The sequence below is a fragment of the Uranotaenia lowii genome, chromosome 2 (assembly GCF_029784155.1).
Source record: "Uranotaenia lowii strain MFRU-FL chromosome 2, ASM2978415v1, whole genome shotgun sequence".
NCBI classification, from domain to species: Eukaryota; Metazoa; Arthropoda; class Insecta; order Diptera; family Culicidae; genus Uranotaenia; species Uranotaenia lowii.
The window spans coordinates 346,829,075-346,849,906 of NC_073692.1; positions in this window are offsets into that span (position 1 = coordinate 346,829,075).

The following is a 20,832-nucleotide window of genomic DNA, read 5'->3' on the forward strand; positions in this document are numbered from 1 at the left end:
GTTAGGCTTCCGCTTATCCAAATCCGAATTGCCGGGCTTTGCGCTTAACCCCTGCCATCAGATTTTGTACAGCCACCTTGTCCACCTTCTTCGCCGCAGAAAGCCAGTTTGCCTTGAACTGCTGCTCGTCCTTAGCAGTTTCTTTGGTCTTCTTTAGGTTCCGCTTGACAATAGCCCAGTATTTCTCAATTGGGCGGTGCTCTGGCGTGTTGGGAGGGTTCTTGTCCTTGGGAACCACCTGCACGTTGTTGGCTGCGTACCACTCCATGGCCTTTTTACCGTAATGGCACGATGCCAAATCCGGCCAAAACAGTACGGAACAACCGTGTTTCTTCAGGAAAGGCAGCAGACGTTTATCAAAACACTCTTTCACGTAAATTTCTTGTTTGACAGTCCCGGAAGCTATGAAAATGCTGCTTTTCAAGCCACAGGTACAGATGGCTTGCCAAACCAGATATTACTTCGCGAACTTTGACAGTTTCATGTGCTTGAAAATATCTGCCCCTTCCTTTTGCCGTATAAAACTCCTGTCCCGGAAGCTGCTTGCTGTCGGTTTTGACGTAGGTTTCGTCGTCCATTACCACGCAGTCAAACTTCGCCAGTATCGTCGTGTACAGCCTCCGGGATCGCGCCTTGTCCGTCGTATTTTTTCCATCATCGCGATTTGGAGTCACTACCTTCTTTTAATTCGATAGTCTGGCTCGTTTTCTGGCTCGATGCACGGTTATAGACGATACACCTAGCTTATTTGCGGCATCTCGGAGAGAGAAACTACCGGCAACTCTCTTTGTCGTCTCAGCGGCTTCCGGTTTTCGATTTTCCCCCGATCCAGACTTCCTAGCTGTTGACAAACGTTCCCCAAACACTTTAATTACATTTGTAACGGTTGAATTGGCAACTTTTAGCGATTTTGCCAGTTTTGCGTGCGAGTAGCTCGGATTTTCGCGATGCGAGAGCAAAATTTTGATACGCTGCTCTTCTTCCTTGGACGGCATTTTGACAACTGAAGAGCGAATTCCAAAATCAAAATAGGAGCAACATTCTACACACACACACACCTTCAAAATGAGGGGTGTTAAGGTGTTTTAAATGAAAAATTGAAAGAAATACGTCAAGTTGATATTTACCAAATTTTGACCGTATCACCCTTTAATGTACACGTTTTACATAAAACTTATTTGATAAAAAAAAACTCATTCTTCATAATATGTGCATTGAGGAAACTTCCTCCATAATCGATATTTTTGGTCAAAATTTTTTTAAATGTCTTTGAAAGCAATCCAAATCATTCACTTAATCTTTGCATCCAATCGACCATCTTGAAGCACAGTTATCAAGAACAAAAAAAATGCGAAGACAATTGATGCAGCAGAATCTCTGCAATAAGCTCGCTCCTAAAACTAAGGGATCCCTATTCATCTCGTCACTTTACTTATTTCCGGCCATCCATTCCGAAGAAACCATTTTTGTATCGAATCTCGAGAGAGGCTGTCATCCCTAACGTGAGGAAAAAGGAATCGTTTCTGCCCCGAAAATAGTTTACTTTCCGGATGACCGAGATAAATTTATGGTGCATTTTAATGTATTTTAAGATTTATCAGGCTGCCTCTCCAGAGATGTCAGCTTGAGAAATTTCAGGGATTTTTATTTGTTTGGTCCTAGTTAGCTTTTCGGTTCAACATCTCAATCGATTTGGGGGTTGAGGATTGCCAACCCAATTTCCGGTGTGATGCAAGCCTCGAGTAAATGAGTTTTTCGCTTGGATCAACCCGTCCACCCCTTATTCTGGCTAATGCTCTCAGGTTGATGCTACTAGCCTTGTTTGGAAAGTATAGCAAACAGCCCCAAAAATCCAAACTGCAGCTTGATGCAGCAACAATGCATCCAATGTTACAATGTTCTCAAGAAAACACTTCTTGAGGAGGTGCTTTGGTAATACTTTGTGGAGATCCATCGGGAGCACATTCGGTAATTTATCTCACGTCATGACACCGTAATGGAACTAAGGACCCTTCCATTTTCGGGACAGGATGGGTGTATGGTTTTCTCCGATAATGGAACTCCGGAAGTGTCCAGGCAGCTTGAGTTTCAAGGCGTTTGTTTAATGTCCGTTGGTGGTCGGTAAACAGCGGAAGTGATTCGACACTACTTTGGAATGATTTTTTGCCCTAGTCATTGAGGGATTGGTTTATTTAAGAACAGATACTTGCTCCCCTTTGATACCACTATTCATGAATGACAAGAATAACAAGATCCCAGGATTTCAAAAGTTCCCGAATTCCTGGAAACGATCGAAAAATTCCGGGAATCACCGAACCCAATAAATCATCCTGACCACAATTGCAAAATCGCATCATATTCAGCAACCTAAATAGAACCTCGGAAAAATGACAAAAAATCTTTGAAACTAATAAAATACAGCCATGAAACACTACGGATTTTTTCTTTTTGTGCTAAAACTAAGGACAATAGCAAAACCATCGGTGAAAAAGGTTTCCTTTTTAAATGTTTTAAATGTTTTAAAAGTTTTAAATGTTTTGTTGAATAATGAGTCAATATTCAAAAATGTGATTTTTTTTATTAGTGGATATACAGATGTTACAAAATGTTCTTCATATTCCTATCTTCAACATATAATTTATCAAAAAATATTTTTAATTGTTAAAACCATGAATTCACAAAGGTCTCTAAAGCAAGGCTTCAAATCCTTGGATGTTAAAAGCCAGTGTAGGCAAGTGATGCTCAAAAACATCGCACAGTGGGAAAATTTAGACCTAAAACCAAAAAAAAAAATGGAAGTCATAGGTTTAATGATCCGAAATAATACTAATTTTATGTGAAATTTTGTCAGGAGTTCAACTCTTCAGGAATCAATCAAAACCATAATTTTAAACTTTCAAACCACTATTTTTAGCTTCTCTCGAGCTAAATACCTTGAAATCCCATTCACGCTTGAGACTCAAGCAACCCCTCCCCATGGTCAAATCTTACTGAAATTGGCATGTGAGCTTTTGATAAGTAAATGATCAATTTATGCTTGGAGCGAGTTAGATTTATCATGTTTAATTTTTCGAATATTAAGATCAGTACACTTCGGTTCGTCAAAGGATTAAAATACGCAAATATTATTATTTTGGTAAAATAATCATAACTTCTTCAGTTTTCAACCGATTTTGATAAATGATCATTTGAAATCTTTGATATGAATTAAAATTTACGATCCATAGAAAATCAGTTTTTTTAAATGTTATCATCGAGTCTTAAGCTGTCAACACAACAGATTTTTTTTAAATTCTTTTTTTGTTATTTTTTTTCTATCCTACCTTTACTAATATCAAGAACACTGTTGATCATACGACAAAATTAGGTTCAGATAATCCATAGCAAATTTCTTCACCTTCTTTATACAAAACAGAGACTTCAAATTAATGTTATGCAGTCCGAGATATTTAAATATATACAAGTACTATATTTATTTTACAAACATTTAATGTTTGGAGCATAACTCAAAAACTGTTTTACTAAGTTTTTTTTTTAATTTGGTCGGGATTCGACCAGACCGAACTGAACGCCATCAGCATTTTTTCGAGACACTTGAACTTCATGTGCAAATATTTTCATCTAGGAACTAAATCTTCAATGTTTATGAGCTAGAATCAATAGTTTATAATTCAAGGAATTCATTTTAGTCATTCGTATTCGGTTATGCAATCTAGGATATGAATAACTCGAGATTTAGTTTCTGTTGTTTTTAAAATTTTCAATGGCGCTCAGTTCGGTCTGGTCGAAGGCCGGCCATTTCATTTTCGGATTCAGCGCCCAATTTCACAATAAAATGATCCTCAGCTTACTTAGTTTAAAAATATGGTAAACTAGTGTTATTGGCCTGAATGCATGGAAATCTGTGTTCCAAAATCTAAAGTGAACACGTGATTTTGTTAACATATTACCGAACAGCACCTTGAGAGGAGGGCGATTTGTTTAAAATTTAAAATTATTTATTTTAAGTTCGATTTATTTTTTTAAGTTTTGGGTGAAACCAATTAATGATTTCTGATGAACTAACAAACCTCATTTTAGAAAAATTATGAAAAAATTTAAGCTTCTTATTGTCCATCATTCAATCAAGGATATATGTCATGAATATATTTTCTAGTTTTAGAGATTCAAAGATAAAAAATTCTTTCTACTTTTTTTTTAAATTCGAAGGATGACATTTAAACAGACTGCAAGAAGTTCCGACTTATGAATTTAAATTAGCTTGGATAGTATTTTGATTTGAATTTTTTTTAATTAAGTCAATATTCACATGCTTTACAGAAAAAGAAAAATTAAAAAATCCTTTATAATTTTTTCCTCAGAATTCTAAATTACTCGAGGTGTTCGTAAAAATTCATGCTTGAGTTAAAACCATAATATTATTAGTTTTTCTTTTTGAAACATTTTACAGGTTTGATAAAAAAAGTGCAAAAAATCCCGAAATAAATCCAAGTCCTCGGAAAAAATCTGAATCGTTAAAAAAAATTATCTAAAAATCAAGAACTTAAAGAAAAAAACAACGACATATGGGGTCTTTGGACCAAAGGGGTATAAGAGCCAAATATTGGGTTAATATCGGAAGACTATTGATATCTTAATCTACATCTGTTGAGAACATCAGATTTTCAGATCGAATGAAAACAGCAACTCGCTGAAAATATATGGAATACGGGCAAAACCAAAACTTAAGATTTTTTTTTTCACGATGTATAAGGGTATATACGGACGATAGTATTGGCGAAAAACTGGCCTCAGCCATAACCTCAAATCTTGATTTGCTGGCGGCCTCACCAGTGATGCTAGGTGCTTTACATAATTCAGTATTTGCTTGTTTTAAAATAATTATAATATTTCTGAATTGATTATATTTTTTAACCATCAAAAGCTAAAAGTTTGAATACATTACGGGGCGTCACTAAATGGATATATGTAGATAAGCCATCTTTTGTTAATAAATTTTCAAGGTGAATTCAAAACATCTGAATTATATTTTCATGTACTGCTTGCTAGATTAAAAGCAGAGTTGTTTCTAACTTCTAAACGAATGCAATCTGTGGTAGTTAGGACTAGTTGCTAATCTTAGTAGTCGGGCAGATGAAAATATATTATTAATAGGTCAGTCGAACCAAACAGTTGATCAATAAACTTCTATTCAAGTTCTCATTCAAAAAGTATTTAATTCTTTATCATTCCGAAGATCGTGAGTTTATCACACAATCATTCACAGTTACAAACAAGTAAATTAATGAAAGCCCCGTCTATGTTGGCTTTGGAAATAATCGCTTACATGCTCTGATTATTCTAAACATATCCACATAATTCGCTACATCGTTTAAGTGCGCGATACATTAGGTTGTTGTTGCGTTCAGATGAATGATGCGTTTGATTTCACATTCGAATAGAAATCTACCGGAAAGTTGCAAAATCTCAGTACTCATGAAAAGGTTTTTCAATAACAATGCAATTAAAAAAATATATTCATTTTCCAAATATCAATTGGCAGCCCTGAACACCCAAAAAATCAAAACACGAACATCTGTGTATCGCTTTTCCACAGGGCGAATTTGTCGATATTAGTATCGGAAAATTGCGTTTATCGTGCGCCCTTCTCAAAAATCGATTCTGCTCTCCCATGGTTTGAGGTTAGGGCTGAGGCCTCCTGCTAAGGTGGTGTTCGTGTAGAACTGTCAATATATCCTAATACTCTTAATTCCTTCGGTCAGGACAGCCTCATATTCGTCTTCAGCGCCCCATATGTGTTTATATCAGTACTTTGCTCATCGAAAAACTGTGAATGAAACCATCTCCTCCACTCCTCCTATTTTTTAAATTGAATTTCGAAGGATAATTTCTATTCATATTTGAGTATTTAACCAAATAAAAGCCTTTACACGGATAAAAAAAACTGTACAAATTAATATACAAATTCGGATGGTTGGCTCTTCCATATCACATATTTTTGCTTTATCAACATCGATATCTTTCAACAAATTTACGTTTTATTTTTAAATTAATCCGCTTTCCAGCTTTTTATTGCAAAAATATTCCAACTGCTGGTTAGTTTAACTTATGTTTAAAGCGTGTATTGATATCTAAACAACGAGTCTTAAAAAAATATTTTCATTGGAAAAAATATATTGATCAAGTATTGTTTCAGGAAACCGTTTCATTTTAGCGTGGCTTTTAAAAATGTCTAATTTCTGATTATTTTATGAATAATGTTTAGAAAGTTCTTCGACAAGAACATTTTCTGTGTTCTATAATAAATTCACTATTTTCATCAAAACCATGAGAAAAATTCGGGTTTTAAAAATTTGCATTCATCCATTTTTTTTTTATTTATTCAAAATTATTTCCATTTCCGATTTTCAGATTTCAGATTTTCCAGAAATTTTTATTGATCCCGATTAAAGATACAGATAACTTTCTGCTAGTTTTTTTTACAAATTACAAAAAAACATTAATTTAAAAATATTATCAGTTACAAATTAAAAAAAAAACTTAATGTATTTTTGTTAGATAACACCTTTAAATGAATGAAATTCGAATTTACTCTCGACCCTTCATATTTTAAATATTGATTCAAATCATTAGGATATTGAAATTTAAGAAAAAAATGTAATCCTTTTAGAGTTAAAATTGAAATTTGATTATTTTAAAGTTTTTTTTTCATAAATTTGTACAGAAGTCATACATTTGAAAATTTTCAAAGCGAAAATATGCTTAATTTTACTTAAAGATTTCTTTAGAAAAACATCTTCAGTGCTCAAAATTTACAGTTCTATAAAAAAAGATTTTCTAGTGAACGATTTAAACCAGGCATTATTTATGAGAACATTTTCTTAACATCTGAGTTTTATTCAATTTTCTCCCTCTAATAAAATTTTTTAAAGTTCCAAACACTTTTTCTTCAATAAGAACGGAGCTGGTCCAATACTATTATATTTCACATTTTTTAATTACAGAGGATTTTGTGGAAAAATGCATTGACATTTAAATTTAAACTATCTGAGATACGTAACTCTTTATGAAAAATATTTACGGATTATCAATTGAAAATTAAATGATTTACAAAAAAGTAGAAAGAAATTTAGTTTATGGTATCATTACATGATCGTGAAACGAAGCCGCTTATTCTCGATTGTTATTCTCTGCTGGATATTGATTAAGTCGTAGGTATTTATTATTCGGAAACTATTACTCTACGTTTTTAAGTTTTTTTTTTCGAAACAATTCTTTGGAATTCCAGCTTGGTCTTCAAAAATCACCTGATAACCAGTCCCAGTAGAGGGCAACTTACTCTGTCATTTCCCTGCCATGGTGATGCTTGTAGATCTGTCGAGTGTTAAAAATTTGTAAAATACTCTGAGATCGAAACTGCAATACCAATATCATTTTTTTTCTTATTTCAAGTCCTTTGGATAGCAGAGTATTTATTCAAATATTTAACGATAATGATAAGAAACTATCATGTTATTTTTTTAAGAGACGTTATTTAAAAAAAAGTTTAAACTGCAACGTTTAGATCCATCTTTTTTTCAGTGATTTATTAAGCAGAATTTCATACATCAATTTATAACATTTATATTATGCTTGCCATATTTCCCGAATTTACCCAAACTTGCCGAGCTATTGCTAGGTTTTTAGATAAAATTGCTCGTATTTATCAGGTCCGGAAACGTGCTAAAAAATTCTGGCAACCTTAATTTATGATCTTCGAGAATCCTTTACGTCCAGGTTAAACTACAAGATATGAGTGATGTTCCGAATAATTTGCCGTGTGAACCTCTGACATTTTTACTTTAAGAATCAACTTGGGTATGTTGGATCCGCAGGCTATATTTTTTATCCGAAAGAATTTTTCCAAGTATCAGATTTTCGGGATTAGATAGGCTACCTGTGATACTACTTGCATTTTCTGCTTAGTAAACTATCTTAGTAAATAACTTTTGAGTTCCATAATCCATCAGTTTTTCGTCAAGTAGAGATACTGTCCAGGCACCATCGAATGTTCAAATAACCGAATACCGCCATGCTAGTTACAAAAGTGTTTTAAATTCGTGTCCACTTTTATACTTTAAAAATAAGTTTATTTTACACGTCTCAAACTACTTTTTTTTATTTATTGACTAGGTTTCGGGTTTTTAAAATAACCAAAACCGCAAGGACAACCGTGATGGAAAATTTGATTTTGAAAAATTGAAGCATTGCTATCTGGTGGCAATATTGCTTAGTGTCCTGTCTGTATGTCTATGCTTATACCATCACCAGTCAGAATAGTCGGTGTGATTCATAGCCGAAGAATAAGAAAATAAGGTTTATTTGCAAATGTCGTTTTCAACCTATGAGTCTTTTTGGTTTATGAGATCGAGAAGTCCGATTGTCATCATAAAAATGCCTCGGGATGCCAAATGTATGCCAAAAAGATAGCAACAAATATGTTAACCAACAATGCATCCATTTTCAATTTTGAGAAATATTCATCTTGAAGCTAAGAATTTTTTTTCTATTTTTTAAATTGTGTCTTTTCTGTTTTTTAGATTCCAAATTAACTTAAATTACTGGACAGTTACAAAAATTCATAACGATTATTTTTCGAATTCTTTATTCTTAGTTAGGTTGTTTTAATCTTTTAAATAGCAACCTAAATTCAATTTAGAATATTAAAAAAAAAGTGTAAGTTTCCAGTATTCGACTGAATAAATAAATATTTCAATTTAAGATTGATTTACCTATGTATGCCAAAAAGATAGCAACAAATATGTTAACCAACAATGCATCCATTTTCAATTTTGAGAAATATTCATCTTGAAGCTAAGAATTTTTTTTCTATTTTTTAAATTGTGTCTTTTCTGTTTTTTAGATTCCAAATTAACTTAAATTACTGGACAGTTACAAAAATTCATAACGATTATTTTTCGAATTCTTTATTCTTAGTTAGGTTGTTTTAATCTTTTAAATAGCAACCTAAATTCAATTTAGAATATTAAAAAAAAAGTGTAAGTTTCCAGTATTCGACTGAATAAATAAATATTTCAATTTAAGATTGATTTGCTATAAAGCTTTCTTCACAAAGCAGTGAAATACCTATACAATGGAAAATAGAATACTTAATTTTTTCACCAAGTGTTAATTTAAAGGCTCTTCCTAAATTTATCGAGTGGCTGCCGTTTCAACACCATCATTAGGAACCTTAAGGGGGGAGTAGGGTCTAACACTTTCAAAAAATCTATTTCTATTTTCTTTTATTTTCTTATTGTAAAACATTTCAAGAATGTTGTGTCAAATTTTCCAGTCAATCGAAGCAAAACTGTAGACATTATAGGCCTTTATCTCCTCTTTTCTAATACTGCAAGAATTCTAGAGCAGAAACTTCAAACGCGTTTTTCTCGAAACCACATTTTTAAAGTCAGTGAACATCGTCATTTGAAAACTACTTATCCGATTCTTTTCAAATTTGGAACATATTTTCTACATATAAAATACCAAACCCCAACGATTTTTATTTGTTTTTTTTTTTACTTTGGGGAGATTTCACAAATAAAAAATGGCGGATTTTTTCGTGAAAAATCGTAGTTTATACTTCAAACAGCCACAAAAATTTCATAAATTTTTTTTAAAGTAAAATAAGTAAATAAATAAAATAAATAAATAAAATAAATAATTAAAAAATAAAATCGTTGAGGTCCAGATTAATATCTATTAAAAATATTTAGCTCTGATTTTTGGACTTCAGATGAATCTGTGCTGAGATACAGTGTCCACCGCAAATCCTGTTTTCTAAAAGGCATCCTCGGAAGTGCTCCGTTTCCGGCTCATTTTTCAATATTTTACTACGAAAAAATCACTAAATGTTCTTTTAACAATGCTTTGTATAATGCAATAAATTTTAATACATATGTTTGAACGATAGCTCTAAAAAAAATTGTGAAAATGGTGTTTTTTTTTACCTGTTAGACCCTACTCCCCCCTTAGAAGAAATTAACAACCGTTTTGCTCAAAGAATAGAAATATACTTAACTTTTTTTTCCTTAAGAAGCATGATCTCATGGGATGAGCATCAATAATTAAGCTTATAAATAGCAACAATGATACATCGCCGAACAAGTTGTCCATAACAAACACTTTTGAATTTCGAAAATTTTTAGCTGCTTGAAATAAATAATTTTAAAAATACTTAAAAAAAAACTACAGCACTCCTTCATTCTGATTAAAAATTGATACTTCCTCCCATTCAACCCCATAGTTTACGAGCCCGATATATCATTTGCCGAAAGCGAAATGGCCCCTTGCCATGCCTTCATAAAAATTCAGCATTTTTATGCACGTAATTAAATAGCTTTTGTCTTTTAATTAAGGTAAATAATGAAATTAAAAATCCTTAATGGCATCCAATCTCCATACTAAGCGGGCAGCCGGGTGGGTGGCAACTTTGTGTATATATTTTGCTCCCCGCGTCAAAAGCAAACTTATTCACTCACCGGCGGCGGCGGCGGCCAGAGATTGTTTCCACGAGCAAAGACTTTCGGTGAACCCACATCAGTGGTGCTGACGTTCAAGAAACATCCACCCCCAGACACACTTTTCTTTCCTCGAGGATCCAAAGTCCTGCCAAGTTCCGAAACAACGAGAAACTATGAGGGGCCCCCTTTAACCAGTTTTCCTCCAGAAATGCTGGAGAAACCCATCAGACATCGGCAAACGATGAAGCGAAACGAGAGGGGAAGCCGCTTCTCGTCGCTATTAATTAATGGCTAATTCATGTAGCCCGGAAGTGAACCGCGAAAACCGTCAAGTTCTGCCGCGCGATTTACTTCCCCATCGCGCGAACATTCGGAGGGGGGACCTTTTCTTTCAGGGGAAGGATCGCGAGGTTATGTCGTTATTATCAACCGGCACGACTAAAGAGACGAGGGAGCCCTTCTTTTGTACAATATGTATAGAGAAGATGTTGTGCACTTTTCACTTCATTTAAGGTGCCAGTTGTTATCGTCACTTCCAGTTCATCCGCAACCACCGGCAGCACAGAAGAGGGGCTTCAATGGGTTCGGAATCACAAATGAATTTGTTGGCAGTGGTTCCAAGTTGATCGTGTCGTGAATACAAACATGGCGGGTCATTGATTAATCGAAGCTATGTGATGTTTACGGAGATATTTTATTAATTTTCATAGTTTTCAGTCTCATGACATAAATTGATGAACATAATTCCTCCAATTGACTCGGTCCATGGCAATCGTTCTCCTATTTCTCGGGCATCCTACATTGGCTAGATCATGCTCTACTTGATCTAACCACCTTGCTCCTTGCCTCTCTGCTTGTCTCGTTCCTACTGAATTCATAGCAAACACCAGTTTTGCAGTACAGTTTTTCGGCGTTCTCGCAACATGTTCTGCTCAGCGTATCCGGCCAGCCTACACCATCTTCTGGACACTGGGTTAGCCGTAGAGTCGAGCGAGCTCGTGGTTCATCCTTCGCCTCTACACTTCACTCCACAAACATGGCTCTAAACACTCGTCGCTCGAATTCTCCGAGTGTACGTAGGTTCTCCTCGAAAAATATCCATGTCCCGTGCCCGTAGAGAACAACCGGTCTGATGAGCGTCATAAACACGTTACACTTCGTGCGAGGGCTAAGTCTTCTCGACTGCAGTTGCTTGTGGAGTCCATAGTAGGCACGACTTCCCCTGATCATTCGCCGCCGGATCTCACGGCTAGTGTCATTGTCTGTGGTCACCAGTGAGGTGAGATTAACAAAGAATTCGATTATCTCCAGCTCGTCACCGTCAGTCGTGACCTTGTTATTACTGGACAATCGGGTTCGGTCGATCTCGGATCCGCAGGCTAGCATATACTTCGTCTTGGGCGTATTAATTATTAACTCAATCTTTCCTACTTCGCGTTCAGTTTGCGGTAGATCTCCTCCACCGCCGCAGATGATCTGCCGACTATATCAATGTCATCGGCAAAGCAGATAAGTTGACTGGATCTGTTGAAAATTGTGCCCCGCATTTCGCCCACCGCTCGTCGGATAACACCTTCTTGCGTCACGTTGAACATCTTGCAGGATAGATCATCAGCTTGTCGAAGCCTCCTACGTGATTCGAATGAAATCGACAATTCACCCGAAATCCACACACAGCACTCCATTCCATCCATCGTCGCCTTGATCAGTCTGATCAGCTTCCCGGAAAAGCCGTTTTCGCCCATGATTTTCCATAGCTCGTAACGGTCGATCGTGTCGTATGCGGCTTTGAAGTCGATAAATAGATGATACGTAAGAACTTGGCGTTTACGGTATTTTGAAGCCGGTATGATGACTTCCTTGTGGCGTTAGGCGGCCTAAAGGGTGTTAAATAAAAAATGAGAATATTTTCAATACCTTTCAGTAATTCAAATAAATTGCGTAAAATTTTCTTTCTCCAAGAAAATTGCTCTTTGAGCTCCCTAGAAACAGTAGGCGTGTTTGGTGTTGCTAGTTTGAATGTAGTCAAAGCAAGATGGCGTCGAAACAGCACATGCTCCGCGAACGCATTGTACGGTTTTACGAAACGCATTTTCAGCAAGGAAAAAAGTTCACGGTGGCACATTTTAAGGAAGAAAATGTACCTGTCAGTACGGTAGATCATATCCTGAGTTCCCTGAACGTTGAGCGGAAGGTCGGAAGTGGTCGTCCGGTGACGATAATGACGAAGCAGAGGAAGACATCGTTAAAGAAGCTGTTTGACAACAAGGACGCAACCAGCCTGTGTGACGCCGGTCGGAAATATGGCTGCTTCCACGTATTGATCCATCGTACCCTCAAGATGGAAGGAATCGTCTGCAGGAAGAAGACGAGGTCGCCGGAGTACACGGAGGAGCAGATTGAGACGGTTAAATCACAGTGTCGGTGGATGACCAAAAAATATCGCGGGACGTTATTCGTTGTGGCTGGCTGACGTACCTTGAGAAGAAAAAGATACCGTTCGTGCCGAAAGATCGTAACCCAACAAACTTGCCCCAGTGCCGCCCAATAGAGGATTTCTTTGGCTCACTTAGTGCCCTAGTGTATAAAAACAATTGGAGGGCCAAGGACACGAAGCAACTGACTACAAGAATCCGGAATTGTATCCGGAAAATGGACGTAAGTGCCGTACAACGTTCTTGTGAGAGCATCGCGACAAAGTTGCGTCGAACATCAGACCATGGCCCTTACTCAAACATTCACTGACATTTTTTTGAAGCAAATACATTATGTTATTGATAAAAAATACTGAAATCGATGAAAAAAAAATTACAATTTTTTTATATGTGATTGAAAAAATTCTCATTTTTTGTTTAACACCCGTCAGGATTCGGAAAACCACTTTGTAGGCAGCATTTAGCACGATTCTCACAGTCCAATTTGTCGCCCATCTTGAAGATGGGGCATATTATCCCCTACTTCCATTCCTGCGGTAGCTGTTTAGTGTCTCAGATCCGGACCATCAAACAGTGTAGGCAATGTTCAGGCTCATTTTGATGATTTCAGCTGCGATGCCATCCTTCCCAGCCGACATGTTGCTATTCACCTGGTGAATGGCTTGCTTAACTTCACTCATCGTTGGAAGTGGCTCCTCTACGTTGTGGCTACCCTGGCGATATAGCTTCCCCCACCGTCTTGGTCTCCTGCAGTCTCAAGTGTTCATCGAAGTGCTGCTTCCACCTTATGATCACCTCAAGATTTTCCATCAGGATGCCTCCGTCCTTATCCCGGCACATTTTGGTTTGCGGCACGAAGCCTCTGTGGGATACGTTGAGCTTCTGATAGTGCTTCCGTGTTTCCTGGAAATTATAAAGATGCTCCAGCTACTCGAGCTCTTCCTCCTCCAGGTGGTGCATGCCCGAAGACGTTCTGCTCAACGCTGTTGATGGCTATCTGACTCGATGTTGGCCCTTCGACAAAATTTGACGTCAATGATGTCCGAGAAGTGCTGGCTATCTATCAACACATGGTTGATCTGTGATTGCGTTTGATACGGTGATCTCCAAGTGTACTTGTGTGCGAGGCAAAACTGTAAAAAGGCCATCCGTTTGGAAGAGGCGAAATCTATCAGTCCAAGACTGTTTTCGTTGTTCGGCTGGTGCGTGCAGAACCTACCAGCTGTCGGCTTGATTTTCTCCTACTGGCCGAGCTGAGCGTTAAAATCCCCTATGAAGATCTTAATATCATGTTTTGGGCAGCGGTCGTTTTACGTACCAGCTTCGCGTAGAATTCGTCATTGTCGTGACTGGTAAACGTTATAAATTTTACGACAGGTATACCGCACTGGTATTTAAATCTTCCTAGCTGTTGAATGATTGGTTGTTCTGAAAATACAATTATTTTTTTAAAGAAAATGTAAACTATGCTGTTTCAATCTTACCTTTTTACTTATCTAACCGTCCAATAATTTTTTTTTCTTTATTTTAAGAGACTTTAAAATTTTTTTTTTTATTTTCAATAAAGCTTACCTTTTAATTTACGCATACAACATGCGAAAACATATTTTAGCCATCGACATCGGCCTAATCTAATCCACCTGGCACTAGAAACAAAACCTGAACAAGTCAACCAATCTGCGCGATTTTTCAACACTTTAACTTGCTCTGGCAGCTTTCATTTCGCGAATATTTTCTTCTATTCAGAACGTTGGCATCAACTACCGAAATATATGACTGCCGGCCAACGCCCATTTCGAGAGCATATCTTTATTCTTAAATAAAGCCCTTTCTCGGAGATCTCAACTAAACTTCACTACCCGATCAGGAGAAAAAAACTGAATTATATCAGGATGAGATATTTTGATACTAATTTTTTCCTATCTAATTGAATTATTATTCAGTACTCGTAGGATGTTAAAATATCTGAAATTATATCAAAAAATCTATACGATCATAGCTAAATTATATCAATTTTAGATATGCTCCTTTCAAGATTTTATCTCGTTCAGATAGCATAGTTTGATATTGAGCAGAACAAAACCTATCAAAATTATAACTTATCAAGATATGAGTGCTACGAGAAAAATTTCTAGTGGGATGTCAACAAACCACATTATTTGCTAAAACCATGCCCCATTTTTGGATTCCATAAAATTGGATTCAATTTTATGGAACTGTTGAGCGAAATTCATTAATGTACGGTTTGGGCCGTTGACTTCGATGTCCGTGTTTCAGAAAAAGTTGTACGTATATCAAAATAAGATATAATCATTTTATTTTAGGACAATCCGAAAAAAAATCTTGATAATTGAAAATGAGCTCAACCCCATTCAAGTCTGTCAATCAGAATAAGATATAATTCGGATTGGAGAAACTTAAAATCGAAAATTTGGAGTACTTAATTATAACTCAATCATATGTAAATATGTTTGAGTTATTATTTTGATATACTCTCCTGATCGGGTTACCTTCTGCAACATATCCTTTTTTCTGAATTAAATCTTCTCGTGAGCTTCCTAATGTTTATAATTTTCTAAAATTTCACATTGGAAATCATCAACATGCAAGGAAGAAAGTGTTTCTGTTTTTCAAAAATTAAAAGCATCAAATTTTTCTTTTTTTTTTAAATTTTTGATAATTTAAGTTAAAAAAAAAACCTTATAGTGATTTTTTCTACACACAAGAATTTTTACATCGTTTGGACCGACAGTTATTTAGATTTTCGTTACTAACAATATCATTCCTTAAGCATATTACCACGCGTCACACGAAAAAATAAACTTGAAATCCCACATCCCGCATAACGAATTTCTGGACAATTTCGACTTGTATTTTAGGTGACCAGCTGACTTTTCTTAGGACATTGTATGGGGCAAAACAAATATACATCTGATTTACGTGAAAATCCAGTGATCCATCAAGTGTAGACGGATTTGGTGCATTCTATGTAATATTTACGTAACTCTGAACTGCTCATTCACGTGAAATCTATGTGAAAGAAAACAGTAGGGTAGAATAGAGATACTTGATCCCGTGTCTAATTTTCATCATATCTTTTTCGGAAAATTTAGAGACTGGCCGTCTCTTGTGATAGCGTAAAATTTCAAGTATATATGCAACATAAGTAAGAACGATACATGAGCCCATAGATGAACTATATGCATTTTCATGTAACGAGAAAAATTGTGATACTTTTGAAGTTAAAGGAGGCTTGATCCTTCACTTAAGGACACTTGATCCTTGATTAAAGGAGTAGATTATTTCAGCACAAGTCGAACGTTTTTGTTTGTTGAAAAAATAAAGTTTTGCAATGAGTTGCATACAAAAATATAAATTTCCAAAAGTTTTTTTTAAAATCCATGAAAATGACCATACCAATGTCTGGAAATTCCTGTTCATGTAGTGAGCGGTTTGAGATGCCCAATTAAAGTTAGAACTAAAACATGTGTTGAGGAGAGACTGAACTTACCACAACTTTTTAAAATACTGCAAGTTCTACTTGTCAATTGTTTAATACCAGTTTTACCATTTCAAACATCTAAGGAAAGAACATTCATTTAAAAATTCAGGATTTGATAAGATTTTTTTTATCATATTTCTGTCTCAAGTGAATAAGTTTATTTCTTGACTTATTTTTTGACAAATCAATTTTTCGTTTATGTTACAGGATAAGTCGATGTGACGACGATGACGATGTGATAAGTCTCACATCGTGTTCGGGAGATTGAAGACATGCAATTTATAGAATTTTATTGTCAACAGTAATGAACTTTTAAAATTGTTAAAAATGTGGATGCAAAATATTTGCATTTTCATCATGGACAAAGAATCGCAAATGTCGATATTACAATTCATTACAAAAAAAAAATCAATGACTTCATCTGCTTGCCAGAAAATTATTAGCACATTGAAAGAAATTAAAAAAAACATTCGAAAAATATCGTTATTTCACAAAATTGCTAATTAAGCCTGTAAGTTGATTATTTCCAACCTAGTAAACCATTCTGAACTGGTCAATATGAAATCGGAAAGCTGCAAGATTTTGAGATTGTCCTAGGTCTTTTGCAAGGCTTAGTGACTTTTCCTATTAAAAATTTGTTTGAGCTACTTGACCCATCATTTTTGGTTTGAAAAAAAAAGCAGGAATGTTAAGGACTTGTTTCTGGTATGTTCGAAAATCGTCTAATTTCGAGAAAATCTTGTTCAAACTATTGTAGTTGTATTGAAACTGTTGAAACTTACGGTTTCCTCAGGAACAGCAGCAGCAAAGCAGCAAGCAGCAAACTTCTGCTACCCCGGGCAGAACGCGGTACAAATGTTTACATCATCACACGGTCAGGCGAGACTACTCAAATTGGGTTCGTGGTAACTCAACAGTGTTGCCAGATATTGTGGGTAAGAATATCAAAGTACTCAGTGATAAATGAGTACTTTCCCGGTAAGGGAATATAAGAAGTGGAAAGTGATAATTAGCTATCGCTAATTAATATAGTTGTATTCTACTGACCTCACAGACGAAACATGAATAAAGATAACTCTATTCCACCACTGAAACCTGCGTTTCAACAGAAACAAATGAATTCTTATGAAGGAATAACTTCAATCATTTACGATTTTATTGAGAAAGGATCAGTAGCTTTTTGAAATTTGAATATAAAACAGAGTTTGAATCAAATAAAGATTAATTTAAGACGAACTAATCGCCCTTAAAAAAATTTGGCAAAAGTGAATCTTTTTTATGTCAACAGCTAAAATACAAGAAATTTATTCTGTTATTTGTGAGTTTGGAATAGATTTCTTAGCCATTGAAAAATAACATTGAATATTGTTTTCGTTTTTTCCTGTCATAAATTTTTTGTTGAGATGTGCTAGCAATTTGTTTGTTCATTAAATTATAATAAATAAGAAAAAACAATCGAAAAATGACTTTAAAATCCATCTGCTGATGACGTTTTTTAGATATTTTTAAAAACCAGTAGATCATTTTTTTCCATTCATTTGCAATGACAGCTGCATTTCAATCATTCTATTCGTCTTGGTGATGAAACCTTTGATGTTTTTTAACCAAATCGCCGTTTTACACAAAATTTATAACGCAATGTTTTGAACAATACTTTATTTTTATTATGTAACATAGGTCGCACGGGGTGTAATGTTTTTGATAGTAAAAATGATCAATAAATTTCAATCTTAACCTGACATTCGTAAATTAATATTTTTATCGAAACGTTGGGTGTCGTACAACTTGGCGCCCCGTTAGTGTTAAGAGCAATTGCATTAATTCGCGTTGGAAAGTTCAAAGGATTCGGCAATTAAATTTAACTATTGTACTGTCAGCACTTATGTCGTGTGAAAATAGTAGGGTGAAAAGTGGGAATTTTCCTGATGGGATAAAAAAAACAAATCTGATTTGTGATTTTTTTTTCTCGATTTCATGCTCAACAAATTACGTTTGACTTTGAAATTCATTGTGCTGCTGAATTGATAATCACAACAGTGAGTATCAATTTCAAAAGATTATCAGAAAACTTGCAACTCTATATATGAGCTCATGGTTTGCCAGAAGCAGCTTGTTTTTTGACTCGCATCGACTTCATATATGTTTCGTGGCTGTACTGCTGCAAGAAAACAACAGTATCAGAAAAAGCACTTTTCGATACTGTTTTGCGTTTCTAAAAATCCACTTTTCAGCTCTGAGTTAAGAAAATAAATATTTTTAGCGTTTATCACGGTATTGTTTTTTTTTTCTTTTTTTTCAGGGATTTTCATCCTATTGGATGATTCATCCCATTCCCGACGGTATTGGTTCAACCAGGACAAATCCCTATAATTTACAATGATAATGTTTTAGCTTTGCAGAAATATTCTCAAATTTGAGCAACACTGATCCTCTAATATCCTCCAGTCAGTCGGGGAGATAAAGATGCTTCCATTTTGTAAAATATGCTTACCAACGAGAAGATGACGACCAGCTGGAGGAAAGTGAAAACGCGTCGCTCGTCCGATGACTGGCCCCGGGTCTGGTGCTGGCTCTGGGCCCGGGAACGCGTTCAATTCAATTAACTTTCCAACAGTCAACTTTTGGATGTGCCAACTAGCTGGCCATCCTGCCTGTCATCTTCCACAGGAAATCAGAGGAAAGGGCGTCGTGACGACTTTATGAAGGGGGTTGCTCTATCGCTTTGAGCCCGAAGAAAATTACTCCCATCTCGATGGCCATCCTGGTGTATTGTCATCCGCGATGTTATTTCTTGAAAATAAATATTTCCACAACAGATAAGCCGGGTCATCTTGTCATTGTCAAAGTAAATAAATTTCCACAATTCGGTAGCAAATTATGATATGATTGGAAAATTAACTTGTCGAACGAACAATAGCAGGTAATTGTTTGCCTACTTGAAAAGTGAAAATCAATCAGATTTCATTATTCGTGTTATCAATCAGTCGAGATGATTAAAGATACTCTCAACTCAACCGATCGCCATCAAGGGGAAGAAAAAGTTAATTCTTCCCCGAACGTTGACACACGTCCACCTGTATCTGTCATTCGCTAATTGAATCTGGCTTAGCGCAAGGAAAAGAAATCCGAAACAGTCCAGATAGCAAATCAAATTATAAGCTTTTGGTCAAACAGCTCATTTATCTTATTCGATACTTCTGATGCGATACGATAGATTCCTGCTTCCAGTTTAGATGGCGCTTTTTCCAGCTCCTGCTGCTAGAAGTAACATTTCGGTATACGTATGTAGGAAGGTAAGCTAGCCACTGGTTCTTGGCGCTATCATCAGCAGTTCCAGACGGATGAGAATTGAATCAGAGCCAGGAGAGACGAACGAAAAGAAATCTAGAAATAACGATCCGAGTTTAAGATTGAACAAATCAAGCGTTACAAATCAAATGATGAATTAGACACTAAGTAAGCAAAAATGGAAACGTTTGAGTGCCAAAAAAGCTTCTTAATCGGTTGAATTCCACTTCTTTGATTTTTTCGTTATCTGTTTACATACCTAGTGAAAAAATGATTAAATTGATTCAAAGTGAAATCAAATTTTAATTGGAAAACAATTGATTCAATAGGAAGTTTGTTAAAAGAAAACAATCAACAAGTTTCGTGAGACTGTATTGCGTGTATTTTTTTCCAATCAAATTCCGTTTCCGGAGAGCTATACGATATCACATTTAGAAATCACGAAGGGTCCACTACCGAGTTGGACGTAACTTGTTCACGAAATCCCCAGGAGGTTGAGCGTTTTATGCCGTGAATGGAACAATCATGCATTCCGCACAGAGAAAAAAAACAAATGCAATAAGTTTACTTCACCCGTAGAAGTAACGTACATTTGGCGAACACTTTGCTTATTGGAAAAAGTTGTTTCTGAAAAATTATGATGACCAAAGGGCATCAAATGAACTTCGGTATTTAATAATTTTCTATAAGAAGAATATAAATTGATATTCTTCAGATAAATTGAAAGTTTATCAAGAATTCTACAAAAATAAAATATGAAAACTGATAGAACGAACTGTCAAAGCAGAAATCTACTGACAATTTAAAAAAAAAAAAATTATCCATAGCACATACGATATACCACAAAGAACTGCCAGATGTTTTGAGACAAGCATTTTCAAAGAAAAAAATTAAAAACTTAAATGCTGATATAAAGTTTAAGTTCTGAGGAAAGTAATTGTCATGATCTTAATTTTGGTCACTTTAAAAAATAAATACTTAAGATCAGGGCCGGATTAAGGAGGGGCCAAAAAATGCAATTGCCCCGGGCCCCCCAGCTCGAAGCCCCCCCCCCCGAGGAAAAAAAATACATTGCTTAAATCATACTACTTCAAGTTCTACAAAT